A 5,974-nucleotide genomic window follows, 5' to 3' on the forward strand; every position below is an offset into this window, starting at 1 on the left:
AATTTGGAAGACAGCTACCTGGCCAATCAACTTTAAGATATCCATGCTTGTGCCCTTTCCAAAGAATGTGCAGAAATCGTTGAACAATATCATTAATATCACACAGAAGTAAAATTTTGCTGAAGATCATGCAAAAGCGGTTGCAGCAGTACATTAACAGCCAGAAAGTCAAGCCAAATTCAGAAGAGGCGGTGAAACGAGGGATATCATTGCTAATGTCAGTTGGATTCTCGTTGAAAGCAGAGAATAGTGGAAAGATGTTTACCTGTGTTTTATTTACTATGCAAAGGCATCTGACTTTGTGGATCATAACAAATTATGGATAATATTGTGAAGAATGGGAATTCCAGAACACTTAATTGTACTCAGGAGGGACCTGTACATAGATCAAGAGGCAGTTGTTCGAACAGAACAAGGGGATACTGCGTGGTTTAGAGTCAGGAAGCGTGTTCTTCAGGGTTGTATCCTTTCACCATACTTATTCAATCTGTATGCTGAGCAAATAATCTGAGAATGTGAACTATACGAAGAAGAATGAGGCATCAGGATTGATGGAAGACTCATTAATGACCTGTGATATGTATATGACACAATCTTCCTTGCTGAAAGTTAAGAGGACTTGAAGTGCTTAGTGATGAAGATCAAAGACCACAGCCTTCGGTATAGATTACACCTCAGCATAAAGAAAACAAAAATCCTCACAACTGGACCAACAAGCAACATTGTGATAAATGGAGAAAAGACTGAAGTTGTCAAGGATTTCATTTTACTTGGTTTGACAATCAACATCCATGGAAGCAGCAGTCAAGAAATCAAATGATGGAATTATTGCATTAGGCAAATCTGCTACAAATGGCCTCTTTAAAGTCTTGAAAAGCAAAGATGTCACTTTGAAGACTAAGGTGCATCTGACCTGAGCCACAGTATTTTCAATTGTCTCATATACATGGGAAAGCTGGACAATGAATAAGGAAGACCGAGGAAGAATTCATACCTCTGAGTTATGGTCTTGGTGAAGAATATTGAATGTAAGCATGGACTGCCAGAGAAATATACAGCCAGAAAGCTCATTTGGAGGAGGATGACGAGACTTTGCCTCACATACTTTGGACACAGTACCAGAAGGCACCAGACTCTGGAGAAGGACATTATGCTGGATAGAGTACAGGGTCATCAAAAAAGAGAAAGACCCTCAACCGCATGAACTGATACAGTGGCTGCAACAATGAGTGAAGCATAAACAAAGATTGTGAGGATGGCTCAGTATTGGACAGCGTTTTCTTCTGTTGTACATAGGGTCACTATGCCTTGGAACTGACTTGATGGCACCCAACGACAGGATACAGAAGGAGCCCTGGTGGCCCAGTTGTGAAGCACTAGACTGATAACCAGGAAGTCAGAAGTTCAAACCCACCAGTCCATAAAGATTATAACGTTGGAAATCCTAAGGGGCTGTTCTACTCTGTCCTATAAGGTTGCTATGAGTCAGAATCAACTTGATGGCACAGGGTTTGGTTTTTGGTTTATGACACAGAAATCTTGAGCTTTGCTATTGCCCACTCAGCTGCAGGGTGGTTGTTCCAACTGATGTGCCCATCATAGTCACACTGCTCTCTGCTATGCAGATATTTTTCATTACCATGCCCCATCTCTCTGTCTTTCTCAGCCAAATTGCAGCAGGTTTGTCAATATTATCAGGCTGTTCAAAGTACCAATGTTCAGCTTTGTTGTTCTTTTCTATTTTGACTTTGCCTTCTGTTTATAAATCTGAGCTCATTATCTTCATTTCCTTTCTCCCACCTTCTCGAATTCAGTCTGTCCTTTTTCAGCTTCTAAAGTAGAACACTCAATTCATTTATTTTCAATCTTTCTCATTTTCTTCAGCATTTGAGGCTATACATTTTCACCTGCTTCTCATTCTGTGCTTCATTTTGCTCATTGTAAAATTGGGATAATCCTAATACCTAGCTAGCTAGTCAACTTTGTTTTCCATTTACTATTTTGACCTCACTTTTTTATTCTTTCTTTCTTCCTTCTTGAGTTTACTCTGTTCTTTTTCAACCTCTAAAGTATAACACTTAGTTGATATATTTTTAACCATTCTCGCTTGCCACAGCATTTAAGGCAATGCACTGTTCTGTGGCCATCATTCGATGCTTTGTACCTGCCTCAACATCTGACCAGTTCTCCTTCGCCAGCCTCTAGCCTCACCCTCGTGCGACTCCCCACAATTTCTGGCCTCCATGCCCAGAGTTCTGGGATTCTCACCACCTTTTACATTTCCTTCCCCAACTTCACTGAGTCTGTGATTATTGTAGCTATGTGTGTGTTCATCTGCTGCGAGGCCCTCCACCAGGTGAAGCTCCTTGAGGCCCACACCTTGGCAGTCTTGCTCAGTTGTACCCCACACTTAGGCCCGATTCTGATGCTTAGGGGCCCTCGGCAATATTCATGAGTAGTTGAATGAAAGGACAGCTACATGTTAGACACCTGTCTTGCAAATAACACTGATAATTATTATTATACCTCCCATTTGCATGGTACTTCACTGCGTTGGAAACCCTGGTGGCACAGTGGTTAAGTGCTACAGCTGCTAACCAAAAGGTTGGCAGTTTGAATCCACCACTCCTTGGAAACTCTATGGGGCAGTTCTACTCTGTCCTATAGGGTCACTATAAGTTGGAATTGACTTGAAGGCAATGGGTTTGGGTTTTTTTTTTTCCCACTGTGTTGGACACCACTGAGCTGCCCCCTTAAATGTGAGGAAACTGATTCCCAGGAAATAAAGATGACCTGATTGAGGGCAAGTGGAGAGAAAGAGGCAAAGAAGAGAGTTGGACCATTTGATGGTCAGTTTGACCTGTCACTTGGCTGGGTTGTAGTACCCAGTTACTCAGCCCCACACTGGTCTTAATGTTCCTGGGAGAGTGCTCTGTAGGTGCGGTTAACATCTACGATGAATTGACTTTAAGTAAAGAAGATTATCCTTGACGATGTGGGTGGTCCTCATCCAATTAGTTGAAAACCTTTGAATCCACCAGCCACTCCTTAGAAACCCTATGGGACAGCTCTACTCTGTCCTATAGGGTCACTATGATTCAGAATTGACTTGAAGGCAATGGGTTTATATATATATATATATGTGTGTGTGTGTGTGTGTGTGTATGTGTATAAAGCCAAATCAAACCCATTGTCATTGAGTCATTTCAATTCATAGTGACCCCACATGACAGAGTAGAATTTCCCCAAAGTGTTTCCAGGACCTCTAGGGGATTGAGCCTGCAGGCCGCTGTACCTTAGAAAGGAGGAGAACCAGGCACTGGGCCCCAAGGGGAGTGGCCACCACGTGGGAGATCATTGCTGTTGGGGCAGAAGGTTGTGTGCACACGCAAATACAATGTGGAGGCAGGCTGAACAGAGGAAGAGCTCTTGTCATTAGAAACAGCAGGTTTGTTTTCAGGAATGAAACAAGAGAAACCAACCAACCCTAGTCCTCCACAAGAGCTGCAACCTGACAGACCCCAAGTGGCCTCTGGAGCTGTCCACTGTGCCCACCACCTCTCCTCACACTCTCAGCATCTTCTGCACAAGACCTCTGACCTTGGACTTAGGAGCTGGGAAGAAATCTGCTTCCCTGTTCTTTCCAGGTGACACCTTCTCCACTCTGAGTGCAGGGCACCAACATTGCCTGGTTCTTCTCCTGTCCCGCCTCTGTGGTCTTTGTCTTCTCATCTGGCCATTTCACTGAAATCTTTTTTTAAACGTTGGTCAGGTATCAGGTAGTTTCACTGTCCGTCTATAAGATCCAGCTGACACCTAGCACCAGCACCAACACCAACATCCAACACCAGCAGCAGCATCCAGTCCCTAGCACCCAGCACCAGCACCCAGTACCCAGCTTCACTAGCCAGCACCAGCACCAGCATCCAGTGCCCAGTGCCCAGCACCAGCACCCAGCATTAGCACCCAGCACCCAGAACCAGGACCAGTACCCAGGACCAGCATCAGCACCCAGCACCAGCACGAGAGTCTAGTGTCCAGTGCCTAGCACCAGCACTGCGCAGTAGCACCCAGCAGCAGCACCAGCACCCAGCAGCAGCACCAGCACCCAGCACGCAGCACCGGAACCAGTACCCAGCTTCAGCACTTAGCACCCAGCATCAGTGTCCAGTGACCAGCACCCAGCACCAGCACCCACACCAGCACCCAGCATTAGCACCCAGCACTAGCATAAGTACCGGCACCCAACACCCACTACCTGTACCCAGCACCAATATCCAGAACCCAGCACTAGCACCCAGAGCCAGCACACAACACCAGCACTAGCACATGTGCCCAGCACTAGCACCAGCACCCAGCATTAGCACTCAGCACCCAGCACCAGCACCAGTTCTTAGCCCCATCACCAGCATCCAGTTCCAGGACTAGTACCAGTACCCAGCTTCAGCATCTAGCACTTTGTACCAGCAATAGTGTACAGTGCCCAGCTCCCAGCACCAGTACCCAGCAAATGGAACCCAGCACCCAGCACCAGTACCCAGCTTCAGCACCCAGCATTAGCATTGGTGCCAAGCCTATCACCAGCACCTATACACAGCATCATCACTAGCACCCGGCACCAGCACCAGTACCCAGCTTCAGCACCGGCACCTAGCATCCAGCATCAGCATCCAGCACCAGCACCCAGAACCAGTACCCAGAACCAGTGACCAGAACCCAATATTGGCACCTAGCACCAGTATCTTGTGACCAGTATCTAGCACCAATGCCCATTGCTCAGCACCCAGCACCAATGCCCAGAACCCAATGTGAGCACCCAACACACAGCACCAGTGCCCAGCACCAGTGACTAGAACCCAACATCAGCACTCAGCATCCAACACCTGTGCCAAGATCCCAGTGTCCAGCATTCAGCACCCAGCACCAACACTTAGCACCAGTGCCCAGCGTTAGCACCCAGCACCAGTGCCCAGAACCCAGAGTCAGCACCCAGTACACAGCATCAGTGCCCAGCCCCAGTGACCAGAACCCAATATCAGCACCCAGCACCAGCACCTAGTACCCAGCATCAGCACACAATACCCAGAAACCAATTACCAACAACCAGAACCTAGAAGCTAGCGTTTAACACCCAAGCCTTCAGGAAACCATTTGCCCCTTCACCTTGGCCAACTCCCACTGCTTAGGCTTGCAGTGGGGAGCATGCAGGAGGTTGGGGAAGGAGGAGAGTGTGGCTGGAATGTTGATCCCTTGGCTGTACCAGACCCAGAGCCAGGCTCCTCTTTGGCAGTCTTCTCTCCATGACTCTTTCCCCTTCTATGTCTCGTCAGTGCTCACTCCCCTGTCCCTTGGGGACTGAGGGTGGTAGCAGCTCCCTGACACGCTGGTTGATGGCACTCTCCCTAGGGTCTCCTTGCACCTGCCTTTACGTTGGTTATCCTGATGTGAAAGTGCTGTCTGTTCCCTCTTAGGGCCCTAACTGATACCAACTTAATGACAATAATGATTTAGTCAACACTTAGTGAGCAACTTCCACATCCCATGGACAGGATCTTATTTGGTCCTCTCAACTATCTTGTGTAGTTCAGACTACTATTATCATGATTATTATCTATGTTTTTCATGGGTGAGGAAACAAAAGCATAGAGACTCAAGGAAACTCAAAAGGTTAAGGAGCTGTGTAGAAGTCCTGGTGGAGTGTGGCCATGGGTCTTCATTGGGCTGATGTTTGGGGTATAGGTTTTCCTTCAGCAGCACTTGGAGGCCTGGAGTGGACCAGGCTGGCCTTTGTGGATGAGGCTGTGGGAATGTGAGGTGGTGATCAGCATGGTGGTCACAGTGTTGGTGGAAGGCAGTGGTCAGCAGTTGGACTCTGGGGTTAGGTTAGACATGGTGGTCAGAGTGGTGGTCATGGAGCTGGTGGATGGCAGTGGTCAGAACTCGGGCTCTGAATGTAGATCAGACCAGGCAGTGG

This window comes from Elephas maximus, chromosome 4 (genome assembly GCF_024166365.1).
Source record: "Elephas maximus indicus isolate mEleMax1 chromosome 4, mEleMax1 primary haplotype, whole genome shotgun sequence".
Lineage (NCBI taxonomy): Eukaryota > Metazoa > Chordata > Mammalia > Proboscidea > Elephantidae > Elephas > Elephas maximus.